This window comes from Macrotis lagotis, chromosome 1 (genome assembly GCF_037893015.1).
Source record: "Macrotis lagotis isolate mMagLag1 chromosome 1, bilby.v1.9.chrom.fasta, whole genome shotgun sequence".
NCBI classification, from domain to species: domain Eukaryota; kingdom Metazoa; phylum Chordata; class Mammalia; order Peramelemorphia; family Peramelidae; genus Macrotis; species Macrotis lagotis.
The window spans coordinates 218557251-218574934 of NC_133658.1; the positions used below are offsets into that span (position 1 = coordinate 218557251).

The window sequence follows — 17684 nt, forward strand, 5'->3', positions numbered from 1 at the left end:
TTGACTTCAGAGTTCTGGAATTTGGCTATAATATTCCTGGGGTTTATTTTTGGAGTGATCTCTTTCCAGAGGAGCTTGGTGGATCCTCTCATTTTTCTACTTTACACTCTGCTTCTAGGATATCAGGGCAATTTTCCTGTAGAAATTCTCTAAATTTGAAGTCAAAGCTCTTTTCATGATCTTGACTTTTCAGGTAACCAGTAATTTTTAAATTGTCTTTCCTGGATCTGTTTTCCAGGTCAGTTGTTTTTTCAATGAGATATTTTACGTTTTCTTACAGTTTTTATTCTTTTGGTATTGTTTTATTGGTTCTTGATTCCTCGCAAAGTCATTGACTTCCTTTGGCTCCATTCTACATTTGGAGCAGTTGTTTTCTTCTGAGAGCTTTCTTATCTCCTTTTCCATTTGGCTAATTCTGCTTTTTAAGGCATTCTTCTCATTAACTTTTTGTATTGCTTTTTCCATTTGACCTAAACTGATTTTTAACATATTGTTTTCTTCAACATCTTTTTGGATCTCCTTGACTAAGTTATTGACTTGGTTTTCATGTTTTTCCTGTATCTCTCTCATTTCTCTTCCCAATTTTTCCTCTACCTCCCTTACTTGATTTTCAAAATCTTTTTTGAGCCCTGTCATAGCCTGAGACCAACTCCTATTTTTCTTCGAGGCTTTAGATGCAGAAGATGTCATCTTCTGAGAATATATTTTGATCCTCCATGGGACCAAAGTAATTGTCTATGGTCAGGTTCCTTTTTTTCTGTTTACTCATTTCCCCAGTCTGTGCCCTGGTTTTAAGATACTTCCTAAATTTTTGAGTGGTTAATTGGGATATCCCCACAAGGACCTCGATTCCTTTCATGGTCTTGTGAGAGGCTCTGACTGATCTCCTGGGCTATTCTCTGGTCTGTGGATGGCCACAAGCCCTGGTGCTGTGAGGAGGGTACCTGCTACACTTTGGCAGTATGGAGGCCCAGTCTGGTTCTGAATATGGAAAAAGCACCAGAGTTCTGTCCCAGAGACAGGAGAGACCTTAATGGTCTCTCCCCTCCCCTTTATCTTCTGTGAGCAGAGTGCTCTGGGAGTAGCTGCCAGGTGGCTCCCTTCTGGGCAGTTCTGTGGGCCTGCTTCTGTTTGCCAGGATCTGGGCTATGCTGAGGCCTGCAGCTCATTGAGAGCCAAACTGGCCTGGGCTTCATGTTCACTCTGGCTGAGGTTTCCCCTGCTGATCTTCCAAGTTGTGCTTGGTGTTTCCTCGGTTGACAGGTCAGGAAACTGCTTTTACTGCCAGGAACCAGCACTCCCAGGGACCCGGCACCCTATGGACTGTTCCCAGAAGGCTGGAACTGTGGCATAGTGATCCTGACTGTGCTGCCACCCCCTTCAACCCTGAACAGAGCCTTCCCACAATCTCCCAAGTTACCTTGGGCTGGAGACTTACCTCACTGGATCTTTCTGTGGTTTCTGTCTCTTGAAAGTTTAGTTAGAGTCATAATTTTAAGGTTTTTGAAATAATTTGGAGAGAGCTCCTGGAAAAGCCTGTTCTCATGCCACCATCTTGCTAATTGTCAAATCTTGTCATTTCTGTGTCCATAACATCTCTTGGATATATCCTCTTGTCCTCACTCATACAGGTCCTCATCAACCTGTTACTTGGGACTATTGCAATATCACTCTTTAGTCTTCTGTTTCAAATTTTTTCTCATTCCAAACATTTCCCACATACCCACTAAAGTAATTTTCCTAAAATGTGGTTCTAACTATATTTCCATTCCCATCCCCAATAAACATTGGCTCTTTATATAATTTTATATAAATTAATCTTTTTTAGCATTTATAAGCCCTTCCTACCTTTCCATTCTTCTTCTTTTTAACCTTTCCATTCTTCTACTTTACTTTTCTCCACTAATTGTTGTACTGACCTACTTATTGCTCATCACATGACACTATCTCTCATCTCTATGCCTTTACACTTACCCTGTTATTTCTTTCTTCATTTGCACTTATTGAAATCTGTAGTTTTCTTCAAAACTCAGCTCAGGGGTGACTAGGTATACAGTGGATAGAGCACTGACCGTGGAGTCAGGAGGACCTGAGTTCAGATCTGGCCTCAGACACTTAATAATTACCTATGACCTGTGCAAGTCACTTAACCCCACTGCCTTGCAAAAACCAAAAAAAAAAAAAAGAAAAAATCAGTTCAGGTGAAACTTTCTACATTAGGGGGCTCATCTCCCCTAATTACTTTGTCTTCCCTCCCAAACTACCTCATGTTTTCCCCATGCATAAACACATAACATATGTATATAAATGCACACACATATATGAATGTGTATATGCAGATATATACATACACATTTTGTATACAAATATATGTACATGTAATCTCCCATAAATTCCTTGGAGGCAAGGATTGTTTCAATTTTTTCATTGTATTACAACCCTTAGCTCAGTGCTTTGCATGTAGTAGACAATCTTGCTGATCAATCAATTATATAGTCATATAGGTAGATATATTTTGTGTATGTATTTATATAGTCCTTTAGTTACTTTTTGCACTTTTCAGTTTTTTGAGACTTTCCCCTACATTTCATAACTCTCCTCTTTTGTTCATATAGTATCTTTTTTTTTGTCAGTGATATTTACTAATTTAGCTGCCCACTAACTTTAGGCTTTTTTCTACTCTTCAATATTGTTTATAAGACTGCTTATAAATACCTTTGAACAAGTAGGGCTTTTTTTCTTTCTCTTCCCTGCATTCAGTATATCTGATATAGTCGGAACAGAGAAGAGTATATCTCTAGTATTATACTCTTATTTTTCTGGTACTTTTAAGTCTTTACATGTCTAATTGGACTTGCACAGTCTGCTAAAAGCTGATCTTTTCAGCCAGACTGTTATCTTCTTTGTACTGTTGTTTACTTTTTTTTTAACCCAAATGACTTTATCAAATTTCATAAATTAAATTTGGCCTGTCATTCTAATTAAGATTTGCTTGTATTCCAAATCTGTTGCAATATTAGCTATTTTCTTCAATTTTATATCATCTACAAAAATTTGCTGGCTTTGCTTTTATGCAAGTCATTGATTAAAGTTATTGAATAGGACAGTGCCAAGGACAAAGCCTTGTAGATCTTTCTCTAGATTAATATTGAATCATTAATCTAATAATGGGGTGAGGAGTGGATTAATGGAGGAAGGCTTTTTTCTTGCTTTGTGGTTAGAAAGCTGGCTTTTCCTTTTTTTCCCCTTGCTTTGTGGTTAGGAAGCTAGAGGTAAATATAACCAAAAAGCATGACTAGCCAAGATAAGGAAAAAATGCCTGGATGGTGTATTATTTAGGAAAATTTGGAATTTATTGGCATGTAGAATATGAATAGATCCATTTTGTATGTATCGTACCTTCTCAACTATATTGTTCTCTCCTTAAGGGGAGGGGGCACCTTATGTTTTTTAATTCCTTCAGCATCTTAACACATTGCTGGACATGTTGTCCTTCAGCTGTGTCTGGCTCTTCATGTCCTTTGGACCATAGCACATCTGGTCTTTCTGTCCTAGTCATGTTCATTGCTTTCATGATATTGTCCATCTTATCCTCTGCTGTCTCTTTTTCTTTTTACCTTCAATCTGGACTAGGTGCTAAATAAGTGTTTTGATGAAGACTGAATGGAATTGGTTTAAAGTTTCTCAGAAAGTTTGACTTGGATGTTTTGGGAGAAATATTCTAAGTTAAAGGCTTGTGTAATAGACAGCTTTTTGGTTACTTATGATGTTAATACATGCCTAATCCTTTGTGAAATGAATTTCTTTAAAATTTATGCTTTATTTTGGAATGTTCCAAGAAATATATCCCTATGTTTAAAAGAAAGGAAATTTTAAAAAGTATGTTAGGGGTGTAGCTAATGTTAGGTAATGAAAACTAGGTATTAGTTATTACTTATTGTTCTCCAGACATGAACTGTTGCAGTAAATCCTTTACAGATCCCTCTTTCTTCAAGAAGCAGCATGGCATGTACTAGACTTCTGTATGGTATTAGAGCTACTAAGTAAGAAAATGTATATGTGAGACCACATAATATTTCTTTTATGAATCATATTTTCTAAATTTGGCCCTTAGATCAATATGATAAGCCTTCAGTGATCATTCTGTAAATTTTCAGTCTTGTTATTTATCTACAACATTTTAAACGCCAGACTACTTTCTGTCCAGGGACAAATACCCTCTAGTTTTGCTATCTCCTTATTGCCTTGAGGACAGAGTACAGGGACATTTTGACACTAGACTAAGCAAAAGGTAATGGGCAAGATGTTTAAAAAAATGTTTAAAAAGCATGAAAAGCAAGACAGAACCAAAATGAATAACTATAAGTTATGTATACTTTTGAATTCTACCTCTAGTCATCATTAGGGCGGGTCCGTAAGAGTTAACTTTATTAGTGTGAAATACAGCAGCAGCAGCTCTCCTTTGCAAACACTGGGAGTATGAGCTATGAAACACTGCATATACTGTCAGATGTGGTTGATCTTTGGTTAGTTTTACTGAACTGCTTTTTTTTCCTTTTTCTTCATTGTTATATAAGCAATGGTTTTCTGAAGAATGGAGGGTCAAGGTATATATATTTGAAAATAGAAGAGTTATAAAAACAAAAAAGATAGCAATAAGGAAAAACAGAATTTCAGGCAATAAGCATTTGTCAAGTGTCTGCCATGTGCCAGGCACTGTACTAAATACTGAGGATACAAAGAGAAGCAAAAGATTGACTTTGCTCTCAAAGAAGTCACAATCTAATGAGAGAGAAAATCAGCATAAAAGTAACTTTACTAAGAGCTCCTGAATCTTTAAATAAAAGAATCATATAGGGGCAGCTAGGTGGTGCAGTGGATAGAGCACCAGCCCTGTCAAATCCAGCCTCAAATACTTAATAATTGCCTAGCTATTATGACCTTGGGCAAGTCACTTAACCCCATTGCCTTAAATAAATTTTTTAAAAATTAATTTAAAAAAAATGAAAGAATCATATAGATTGGTGGACATTTCCCAGACTTGAACCAGTGGTTAAATGTAATTTGCCTGCCAAAACCATATGCAGTCTACCATCAGTGCTTAATTCCTGACTCCTGATAAGGTTTGTTACAATTATCACAATCTACATAGAACAAACATTCCTGAAATAATGATATATCTCCAAATCATTGACTGCTACACAATATCTTCCCTGGAAGGCACCACACAGAAGTTATTTCTTGATGACATGCAGTAGACTTAAGATCATTAAAATCTTTTCCTTAGAAAAGATTTTCTCACACCTGAAATGGACCTAGTAATTCTATTATTCTAAACCATTTCTGTTTAACTCTTACCTCTCTAATGTCACTGAGAAATTATCATTCAGTTTTTAAAGATTTCCAATGATAGGAAGCAGGCTTGTTCCTTTTTTAGATAGCTCTAATTATTAAGGAAATTTACCTTGAATTGAGATGAAATTTGCCTTTCAACAGCTTCTATTCCATTGTTCTCATTTCTGTCCTCCGGAGCCAAGCCAAAGAAATCAGTCCAATTCCTTTCACATATGACAGTCCTTCAACTGATTGAAGACATTTTCTGTAGCTCCCATAATGATTTTACTGTCCAATCACAGATATACAGAATTTTTAGTGTTAGAAAGCAACCATGATAACCATTTAGTTCAATCCATATCCAAAAAGTAATCCTAGTTATGACAGTCATCAGACTCTGCTTTAATGACCTCCAGAGGTCATCAGCACATTTTCCAGAGGCAAACTATTCTACTTTTGAATAATTCCAATTGCTAGGAAGATTTTCTTGACATCAAGCCTAAATTTGCCCCTTTTGCAACTTCCGGTGTTGCTCCAGCAACCTAGGAGAACTATAATCTCTCTCCCCTAGAACAACTCTTTAGATATATGAAGCTAGCTTTCTTGTCCCTCTTAAGTTTCCCTTCTTCACACTAAACTTTAACTTCAGTTTCTTCAGCTGGTCTTCTTCATGACATGAACTCAAGGCCATTAACCATTCTGCTTGCCCTTTGGATGTTCTTCAGCTTCCCAGTGTCCTTTTGAGATGGTGGATCTCAGAACTAAGTATTATATTCCAATTTCAGTTTGATTAATGCAGAGTACTGTGGGGAGTATCACCTAAAAAGGTTCCTAGAAGCTATGCCTCTTAATTTTGGCCAGGTTTTTTTTTTTTGTTTGTTTGTTTTGTTTTGGCTGCCACATCATACTACCACATCAGTCCATAACCTCTTCTCCCTCTTCCATCTTTGTCACAGAAACTACTATCTTACCATTCCCCTTTCTTGTATTTCTTGTATTCTTGTATTTAAGTTGATATATATATATATATATATATATATTTTTTTTTTTTTTTTTTTTTAGATTTTTCAAGGCAGTGGGGCTAAGTGGCTTGCCCAAGGCCACACGGCTAGGTAATTATTAAGCGTCTGAGGTCAGATTTGAACCCAGGTACTCCTGATTGGTGCTCTATCCACTGTGCCACGTAGCCACCCCCCCAAGTTGATATTTTAAACACAAGTCTAGTCTTTGACATTTATCCCTATTGAATTTAATCTTATTAGATTCACTAATACCCTAGCCTTTTAAATTTTGTTTTATTATTTATTTAAGGCAATGGGGTTAAGTGACTTGCCCAAGGTCACACAGGCAATTATTAAGTATCTGAGGCCAGATTTGAACTTGGGTACTCCTGACTCCAGGGCCAGTGCTCTATCCACTGTGTCACCTAGCTGCCCCTGCCCTGGCCTTTTAAGATTTTTTTTTTTTTGAGCATGACTATCATCCAGTGTGTGTGAGCTGTCCCTCTTAGTTTTGTAACATCTGCATATTTGATAATCATGTCATCCATGTCTTCTAACTTGGTCACTCTCCATCCTAATGTATGCTGAGAATTGAACACAGAACCACATATGTAGTCTAATCACCTCCCTTATTTTAGATATGATGCTTCTTCTGTTGATGCTTCTTGATATTGTGTTAGCTGTTTTAGCTGAGACATCATACTGTTGATTCATATTGAGTTTACAATCCATGAAAACATTCGGTTACACTCATATCCATATGAATCAAGGGTTATTAACCTTTTTTTGGTGTCATGGACCCTTTTGGAAGCTTGGTAAAGAAATTTTTGAACCCTTCTCTAAATAATATTTTTTACTATGTTTATAATTCAGAGATATTATAAATTTTAGAAGTTAGTAAAAGTAGGGGCAGCTAGGTGGCGTAGTGGATAAAGCACTGGCCTTGGAGTCAGGAGTACCCGGGTTCAAATCCGGTCTCAGACGCTTAATAATTACTTAGCTGTGTGACCTTGGGCAAGCCACTTAACCCCATTTGCCTTGCAAAAACCTAAAAAAAAAGTTAGTAAAAGTAAAAACTTTTTTTTTTCCACCCTAGCTCATGGAATTCCTGAAATGTACTGACCTCTTGATTCTGTGATCCCCAGGTTAAGAATGTCTGTGTGAAAGCCTAAAGGTGGACAGGGGGCACTCCTACCCCACATTTTATATATTTTATGGATTATCTTTTTAATATCGATTTTTTCAGAACTGGAAAGAATTATTTTGATGATCTCGTCTGATTCCCTTAGAATCATGGATTTATTTTCTGTTTCCTCTTAAGTAACAGGATTTACTCATTTCCACTATTATTTTTACTTTCTTACTCATTTTCATTTATTTATAAAGGTTTATGGATTAGCAGGTGCATGCAGCATTAGATTTTTTTTCTCACCTGAAACTTAATTTCAAAACAACAATAAGAATAAGTAAGGGTGAGGCACTGCCTTTTTTTTTTAAATAGCTAAGCAGGAAGTTCACCTCTGACAGGGGTGTTGTAATCATGGTTATCATAGGAGCCTGCTGTTGGGTAACAGAAACTCCGGCTTGTCCTTACCTGCCTGGAAGCATTGCTTCATGGAGAAGAAAATAAATTCACTGAAATATTTCTGAAATTCAATAAATTGTCTTCAAGCATCCAGTTTAATGCTTATTAGAATAACATACCTTTGTAGCATCTAAAAACATGTTAAATTTAGGGATCCTTTCCTATTGTACTTAAACTAATCCATATCACTCACATTAGTTTATATGCTTTATTCACGTATTATTTTTTGGCACATCTTTCATTCAAGTGTAGTAATATTCCATACACTCTGATTTCTCTCTTTTCAAGAAAAAAGTGAAGGTTTGAGATGTCTTCAAGTGACTGTTTGTATAATTGATAGGCAGCCATTCTTTATTGTGTACTTTGTATTTGCTCACAAAAGTGCATTCACTATTCTAATAGTGTATGTTGAAACTTTAAATGGAAAAAGCTTTTCATTAACAAAGAGAGCATTTTCTTCCCTCTTTCCATGTCTTACCTTTCTCCACCAAGGTTTGGCTTCTTCAGCAGCCTTACCTCCACCAGAAATGACAAAAGGTGCAATTGTTTTAGGAGATGGAGATGGAGATAGTGCCAGTGAAGTTTTTTGTGTGGGCTGCTAAGGACTGTTTTTCTTCTTTGGTTTTTGTTTTGTTTTTGTTATTCCAGAAACTGAGCAAACTTTATTTAAAGGGGTAGGGAAAAATAGAACAGTGAAAAAAAAATTCTTGATGCTTTTCTTCAGCTTTACTAGGTAAGAGATTGGGATTTTTTTCCCCCATTAAGTTGTCCAGGTTATCTTAATATTAGGATAACTGCTAATATAAAGAAGGTTGCCAGACTCTGGACACTACTGTGTAGCCTTAAATATATTATTTCCCCTATTTGGGTCTTGTTTTTTTTTCCTCTCTTGTAATAGAAGCAGCTTGGCTTTGATGATCTCTAAGGTCCATTTTAGTTCAGAAATTCAAATTTTGAATTTATATAGGACAGTATAGCTGAGAAATAGTGTCAGCAGTATTACTTAGTTTCTCTTTGGAGCAGGGATTGAGTTCCTACCATCAGTCTAATTTAAGAGTTAAACTCAGGATTTGAGGCAGGTGTGCTCTGTTTCTTATTAGTATTTCCACTCTCTTGATGCACTGTCATTTTCCCCCTCAGGCAAATAACCTTTGTATCTGACTCAAGTTTCTAGAGCTTGGTATTCTGATTTGCAGCCACCTTGAGCAGAAATTTTTTTTTTTTTGTTTAGTGAAATAGGCAATGAATCTAGAGCTGTTTCAAGGATATTATTACCAATGAATGTATAGGACAATTGTTACCTTCCTAATTGTTGATTTCACTCAGTGGCAGTTTGTTCTATTAGTAAATTTTTGGTAGTGATATTAGTAGTACTATGTCAGTCAGGATTTCTTTTTTTTTTTAATAGATTTCAAGCTTTTCAATTTAAATAAATTATACTTTATGAAATAAAATATAAGAATCCCTGACAATATTTCTATTATTGTCCCTAAAAATTAGTAGTTTCATCATCCATCATGGAATTTTTAGCAAAATGAATAAAGAGAAAACTAGGAATCCAACCAGAAACAGCATCTCTCCAGTTTTTTGAATGTTGATTAACAGCATTCTGATCTACTCTTTGAATGACTTGTAATAAAAGATGTAATGCTGGTTCAGCCAAATCAACTGCATGGCATTTTGCCATGATGATTCATTTTGCCTTGGAAAATTTTTAACACTCCTTGTAAAACCTGGTCACCATTAGCTAAAGGAGGAAAATGTCTCCCAGAGAGCATTCAATTATTTCTTAAGCTCCCCCAAAGAAGGAATTACTGGTTCAAATTTGGACACTTATGAGGCGACTAGGTGGCACAGTGGATAGAGCACCTGCCCTGGAGTCAGGAGGACTTGAGTTCAAATTCAACCTCAGACACTTAATTATCTAGCTGTGTGGCCTTGGGTGAGCCACTTAACCCCATTGACTTGAAAAAAAAAAGTTTGGACACTCCAAGTCTCCTGGAGTGAATTAAGACCTGAGTTCAAATGTGGTCTCCCTACCATGTCTAGCTGTGTTATGTGACTGGGAAGTCACTCTGCTTTTTTCCGATACCTCAAGTGAGAAGATAATAATAGCACCACCTTTTCAGAGTTGTCTTGAGATTCAAGTAAAATCATCTTTGTAAAGTACTTAACCTAGTTAGTACCTGAAACACCACCAAAATGTTTCTTCCCTTCCCTTCCTCATGTCTCAATTCTACTCTCAATCTGTTTTCCATCTTACTTAGGACTTTGTTATCACCAAAATAATTTGATATATTTTTAAAACTATCTGAGAGGAATTAAGGAGAGTTTGGCATTCTTCAACTTTTAGGTATTACTGTCAGGATAGGAAGAAAGGAACTCTACTGATATTTTTCTCCTGCTTCCATGTTTTCCGTTATTGTCTCCATTGCTGAAGATTTTGTGTCTCTTTCAACAATCTCACTGTCAGTGAGGTGTTTGTTATATAGTAGTTGTGATGATAATAATAATACTATTAATATGATAGCTTTGAGTAACTTAAAACAATAAAAAACTGTCCAAATGATATTTGGAAAAAAAAAAAATAAGAAAAACACAGCTTCCTGGAGGTTCCTCTTTTGGCTAGTTGTAAATCTAATTCATTTTGTAAAGTTATCTAGGGCAATCAACCATTCTTTAATATTATTATATAGTGTTTTATGTGTATTTATACATATATAATCAGCTAATAATGGGTTTTAGATATTTGTGGATTTGAAACCATCCACTAAACTCCTCCTGTGATGATTCATTATGCCCTGGAGGAGACCCTGAGGCTAATTTCTAATAGTCCTATTAGGCTAGAAAAAGCTTGAATACAAATCCAGTTGGATGGACAAGATCAGTCTTCCACAATTCAGAGAAGCTCATCAGGTTGTCCACTATATGATAGAGGTTTTAGATATTAAAAAATATACATTGTGATATAGAGGGTGGTGATCTGTATCAATGGACAGAGTCTTATACTAATAAAATCATGGATCTTTGATGTATCAAAATGTAGATTTCAGATATGGGTGATTGATAGCTTCAATTAGAAATGATATTTCCTTCCTCATTCTTCCAGTTTAGAACTTTACTAAAGAGTTTACCGAAAAAATCAAGACCTTTTTCTAAGAGGTCCTGCTTTTTCCCTCTTCTTTATTCCACATATCCCCATGCCTTCTGGCACTCTCTTCCTTCACTTCTATCTCTTGTGATGAGGTGCCCCTTCTTTAACCTTGCTGCAAACATAGGTGATTCTATTCCATGTCATCTATTAGAGATTGCCCCTCTAATATCCCCATTCTCTCACTTATCTTTAACCTCTTTGTTTACTAGTCTTCTTTTGTCTACAAACATGCCCATTTCTCCCTCATCCTCACAAAACCTTCATTTGATACATCCATGCCCATTGTCATCCCCTATTATCTACTCCTTTTGTTAAAATTTGCCCTGCTTCCCTGCATTATTCATATTGTTTTGTACAGTACCATAATGTTCCATTGCATTCATGTTCTGCAGCTCATCTGATTATTCCCAAATTGCCAGGTATCAATTTAGCTCGTTGCTGCTTCAGAAAGTATTGTTATAAGTCTTATGGATTATTTGAGGCCTTATACTGGATCATTTATTTCTTTAGGATAGATACTAGTAGTGGGATCTCTAGACCAAAAAGAATGGACATTTTAGGCACTTTTTTTTTTGCAAGGCAAATGGGGTTAAGTGGCTTGCCCAAGGCCACACAGCTAGGTAATTATTAAGTGTCTGAGACCGGATTTGAACCCAGGTACTCCTGACTCCAAGGCCAGTGCTTTATCCACTACGCCACCTAGCCGCCCCTAGGCACTTTCTTGATATAATGATATAAGTACAAGTTTCTTTCCAGAACAGATGGATTAGTTCACTTTCAATAACAGTGCACTATTATTCTTGCCTTTCACCTATCTCAATCACATGAATTCTATTATTTGACATCTTTGCTAACTTGCTGAGCTTTAGGTAACATTTCAGAATTACTTAGATTTCAATTTCTCTTACAATCAAGCAGTAAGCATTTATTAAGGGTGCTAAGCACTGAGAATACAAAGAGACAAAAAGACCAGTCTTTCATGGTTGTTTGTCGTTTGTAATTCTTTAGAGAACTGTTTGTTTATAATTCTGTTGTTTTTTTATTCTGAACTTAATGGTCAATAGTCATTAACATTTATTAAGTGTTTCCTAAGGCATTGTGCTTAAAAAAAAAGCACCTTGGAAGCAAAAGACAGTCCCTGCCCTCAAAGAGCTCATAGTCTAAAGGAGGACACAACTAGCAAACAAATGTGTACAAACAAACTCCTTATGCAGGTTAAGTAGTAATTAAATAAGATAGGTAATGCACTAGAATTGAGGGGTTGGGAAAGGCTTCCTGTAGAAGGTAAGATTTAAGCAAAAATGAGGAGAGAGAGCATTCCAGGCAGAGGGGATGGCCAGAGATAATGCCCAGAGCAGAAAGATGGATTATCTTCTTTCTAAAATGGCCAGGAGCCTAGTGTCACTGGATCAAAGAGTACAAAGTGGGAAGAGGTTAAGAAGACTGAAAAGATAGGAGACTAGATTCGAAGGACTTTGAATGCCATACAAAATACAAAATTGTATTTGACCCTGAAGGCAATAGGGAGTCATTGAAATATATTGGGGACTGACATGATCAGACCAGTGCTTTAGGAAAATCATTTTGGTGGCTGTGTGGAGGATAGATTGGAGTGGAGAGAGACTTGAGGCAGATATAGACCCACCAGCCGGTTTTTGCAGTAATCAAGTTTTAAGATAACGAGGACCTGTCCTAGAGTGGTGGCTGTGTCAGAGGAGAGAAGGGGGGATATTAGAGAGATGTTGCAAAAGTGAAATCAGCAGATCTTGGCAACAACTTGGTTCTAAAGAGTGAAAGATAATGAGGAATCCAGGAGGGTGACTCCTGGTTTGTGAGCCTGAGGACCTGGGAGATGATATTGCCCTCTATGATAATAGGGAATGTAGGAAGGAAGGGAGGGTTCAGGCAGAAAGATAATGAGTTCTTTTTTGGACATCTGCATTTAAGATGTCTACTGGACATCCAGTGTGAGATATCTGAAAGATATTTGGAGAAGAGATTGGAGGTCCATAGAGAGATTAGGACAGAATAAGTGGATATGAGAATCATAAGAGTAGAGATAGTACTTAAGGAACTGGTGAGATCATTGAGAGTAATTATATAGGAAAAAAAGCCCAAGATAGATGCCTGAGAGACCCCTATAGAGGGAACGATCTAAGGATCCAGCAAAAAGAGACTGAGAAATAGTGGTCATATGGGTAGGAGATCTAGGAGGGAGTGTTGTTCCAAAAACCTAGAGAGAAGAGTTTATGGAGGAGAGAATGGTCCAATGTCAAAGGCCACAGAGAGGTCAAGAATAAGGTTTGATAAAAGGCCATTGGATTTGGCAGTTAAAAGAACATTTTCATTTTACAGCAGAATATCTTGTCTGGTTAATGTTTTTGATCGATTTAAGAAAAAAGTCATTTATACCAGTTCTTTCAAATGTTTACAAATGAATTTAGCATCCCTGTTGCTAACCTCTTCTATTTTCTGACTTCCTTCTCATTAGTTAGGAGATAAAAAGAGGGGGGGAATGCTTTGATATAAATTAGCACAGTCAAGCAAAGCATTTCCACATAGTAGCCATGTTCAAGATTATATACCTCTATATCTCCTTCGCATTTCCTTCTTTGCTTCTCCCTATGTCCTCTGGAAACATTGTTATTCATTCCTTTGATGAAGTTCTCAAGTGTTTCAGAGTTGCTTTTTTTTACATTATTGTTCTTATATAAATTGTTCTCCTGATTCTTTCCACTCCACTCCAGTCAATTTACACTGGCCAAGATTCTCTGAAATCATCTCTTTAATTACTTAAGATTGTATTCTTATTACCAATTTGTTCATCCATTTTTTTTGTCTAAAAGACAATCTAAAACTGCTCTCCTCCCTCCCACCCCAACTCTAATTTTTCCTCAGATTACCTTTCATTTCCTTTCCCTAGATCAAGACAATTGTTAGAATCTTCTTTCTCTCCTAAACTTTTCCCATCCCAGCTTGTTGCCCTGTTGAGTTTTCTGTTTTAAACTCAGTGTATGTATTCAATCCTCCTTTGTCCGTTTCTCTTCATTTCATTTGAGTAAGGATTATCTGATGCCTGCCACCCCTACCTCTTCCTCCATTTTTGTATTTTTCTTGAGAAATACCAGTTCTTTCCCATTTTTCCTCCTTTCTACATTAGTGCATTCCTTATTTTATCCTCCCTTCTCTCTTATCTTACAATTCACAGAACAGAACTAATACATTTATAAGACCTCTGTTTTTCTTATGTATCTTCCTTTGCGTACCAAGTAGCAATTGGATAGAAAGCTGAATCTGGAATCAGGAAGACCTGAGTTCAAATTTGGCCTCAGGCACTTATTATAACTGGGTCATTCAGCCTGTTTCTTCATCTATAAAATGGAGATAATAATAATAGCCCCTACTTTAAGGTTGTTAGGAAGATCAAGTGAGATAATAATTGTAATCATTTAATCCATATACATTTATTAAGCACCTAATATATTCCAGGCTCTGTGCTAAGCTCTGAGATTACCAAAGAAGGGGAAAACCATCTCTGCTCTGAAGAAGTTTATAGCCTAATGGAGATATTAGTCCATACCCAGTTTCTGTCATACTGCTTTCCAGTTTTCTCCACAATTTTTACCAAATAATGAATTCTTATCCCAAAATCTTTTGTCAGATACAAAGTTAATTATATTTTTGCTGCTGTAAATTGTATGTCTACTCTATTGCAATGATCTACCTTTCTTCTTAGCCAGTACCAGATAGGGTTTTTTTTTTTTCCGCAAGGCAATGGCATTAAGTGGCTTGCCCAAGGCCACACAGCTAGGTAATAAATGTCTGAGGCTGGATTTGAACTCAGGTACTACTGACTCCAGGTCTGGTGATCTATACACTGCACCACCTAGCCACCTTAGTACCAGATAGTTTTAATAATTACTCCTTTATTATGTAGGTTAAGATCTGGTACTGCTTAAACCTCCTTCTTTTATATTTTTTTCATCATTTCCTTTGATATTCTTGACTTTTTGTGTTTATAACTGAATATTTTAACTCAGTAAAATAATTATTTCTCCAATTTTTTAAATCTGATTTTAGTTGTATAAAATTTTTTATATTTTTGTTTATATAGTTCCTGGGAACTCCCAGGATTTACTATCTCTTCTTGCAGAATTTTGTGATATATAGAAATGCTGATGATTTATGTGGATTTACTTTATATTCTGCTTCTTTGCTAATTATTTCAACTAATTTTTTTAATTGAGAATCTAAGATTTTCCAAGTATATCATCATATTTGCAAAAAGATATAGTTTTATTACCTCATTCTCTATTCTGATTCCTTCTATTTTGTAATGGAATACTATTATACTATAAGGAATAATGAACTCAGTAATCTTAGAAAAACATGAAAAGACTTGCATGAAATAAGGATAAAAATTGCAGAACCAAGAAAGCATTGTGTATAATAATGGCAATATTGTATTAAGTATAAATACCGAAATTAAATATTAAAGCAATATGAAGAAAGATGCTAACTGCAACCAGAGAAAGAAATGATAAATTATTCTATATGGAATAATTTTATTTTGTATTTGTGAGTGTGTATGTTTCCTATTTGTGTCTAATGATAGTCATCTCTAGGATAGGGGTTGAGGGAGGAAAAAAAAAAGAAATTTACATGATAATTTTGTTATATATTTGAAAAGAATAGCAAGTTGTATATAATATACTTTCAGTTTCATTGCAATCATCTTTTTATTGTACTTATTTTAGTCCATAAATTAAAAAATAATATAAATTTAAATAAAACAATCTAATAGAGTAGACAAGATGCATATATACAAATATATACAAGGCAAGCTCTGTACAGGATAAATGGGAAATAATAGATGGAAGGCTCTAGACTTAAGAAGGACTAGGAAAGGCTTTTTTGTTTTTTAGGTTTTTGCAAGGCAAATGGGGTTAAGTGGCTTGCCCAAGGCCACGTAGCTAGGTAATTATTAAGTGTCTGAGACCGGATTTGAACTCAGATACTCCTGACTCCAGGGCCGGTACTCTATCCACTGCCCCACCTAGCCTCCCCTGAAAGGCTTTCTTTTAAAAAATAGTTGACATTTTAGTTAAGTCTTAAAGCCCTTAAACATAAGACCTGGTCCATAGTAAGTGCTATATAACTGTGAGCTATTAGTCTCATGAGACACATGGTTTTCTTTTCACCTTTTTTTCAGAATATTAGCATTTAGTTATCTAGCAACTTCTAACTGGTTAGATTAACCTATTTTCCTAGGTTTCTCTGGACTCTTCTGTTTGTATTTCACAGATCCTTCTCAGCTTTTCATCAGAAATACTTGAAAGTCCTCTCTTCCTTTAAAATGCTATTTTTTCCCCCTAAAGGATTACATTCAATTTAGTTTTAATTCCCTTTCTTTTGCTTTCTGGAATATTGTATCTGTGATCTACCATCATGTAGATTAGAAACTGCCCACCTTGTGTGATCCTTACTTCTATTCTCTGAAACTTGGAAGTGCTTCCTTCTGGATTGCATTCCCACCCCCATTTCTGTGATATGGGAGCTCTGGGTTTTAACTTTACTATTATGTGGGACTTTTAATTTTTTTTCCAGAAGTGATTGGTGGAGTATTTTACTCTTCATTTTGTCCTTTTGTTCTGATAAAACTGATCAGTTTTCATTCATGATTTTTTTTAAAATATAGGCCTTTTTTAAAAAAAAATCATAATTTTGGGGGGAATTCAAATGATCCTTAAACTGTCCTAATTATATTACAAAAATCAGTTGTCTTTTATATCAACTATTTTGCATTTTCTTTTTTGTTTCATTCTTCTGATTTTGTTATATTTCTTGCTTTTTCAAGGAATCATTGATTTCTGTTTGGTCTATTCTAATTTTTAGAGTTCTAGTTCTTGGGTGAGAGCTACCATTTCCTCTTCTAAGCTGTATATTGTCCTTCTAATTTTTTCCTCCAAAGCTTGTATTTCATTTTTTTCTCTTACTTCATTTCTTCTATGTGTGTTCATATGGAAAGTACTTTTTTCTGTTGATTCTCTGCTTGCAGTTCCTATGGGTTAAATTGCCAATTTTTGATAAAGCTTTTTGTTTTCTGTGATTAACATATCTCTATAGTTTTAGTGTATGATTTAGAGCTTTGTTCCCCATCTCCTCCTTTCCCCTGCTATAATTTTTGGATGATCTCATTGTTCACACCTTGTTTTCTTTTCTTTTTTTTGAAAGATCTTATTTATTTTGAATTTTACAATTCCCTCCATCTTGCTTCCCTCCCCTACCCCCTACAGAAATCAGTCTGTTAGTCTTTACATTGTTTCCATGGTATGCATTGATCTAAGCTGAATCACACTTCATTTTATTGTAATGAACAGTGCCTCCCTGCCTTCTGCACCAATATTTAAGGTTCAGAGTACTAGGTCTTTTTTGTATCATTTCAGGAAAGCATGTTTAAGGGCCTCACATCCCCTGGTTCTGGACTATCTCTATGTACTGGTTAGCACTTCTCAGATCAGCACTGTGCTGCCAATCCCCAGGGTTTCCAAAGTCCCTGTCCTGAGAGTGTGATCATTCTAGGACTTTCTTAGTAGTCCCTTCCATTCTG

The 17684-nt window shown here is 35.8% G+C and overlaps 1 protein-coding gene across 5 annotated transcripts in view; it reads left to right on the forward strand.

Moving 5' to 3' along the window:
* Positions 1–17684, forward strand: part of TAF1B (TATA-box binding protein associated factor, RNA polymerase I subunit B) — a 111945-nt gene that overhangs the window by 56848 nt on the left and 37413 nt on the right. The window lies entirely within an intron of this gene.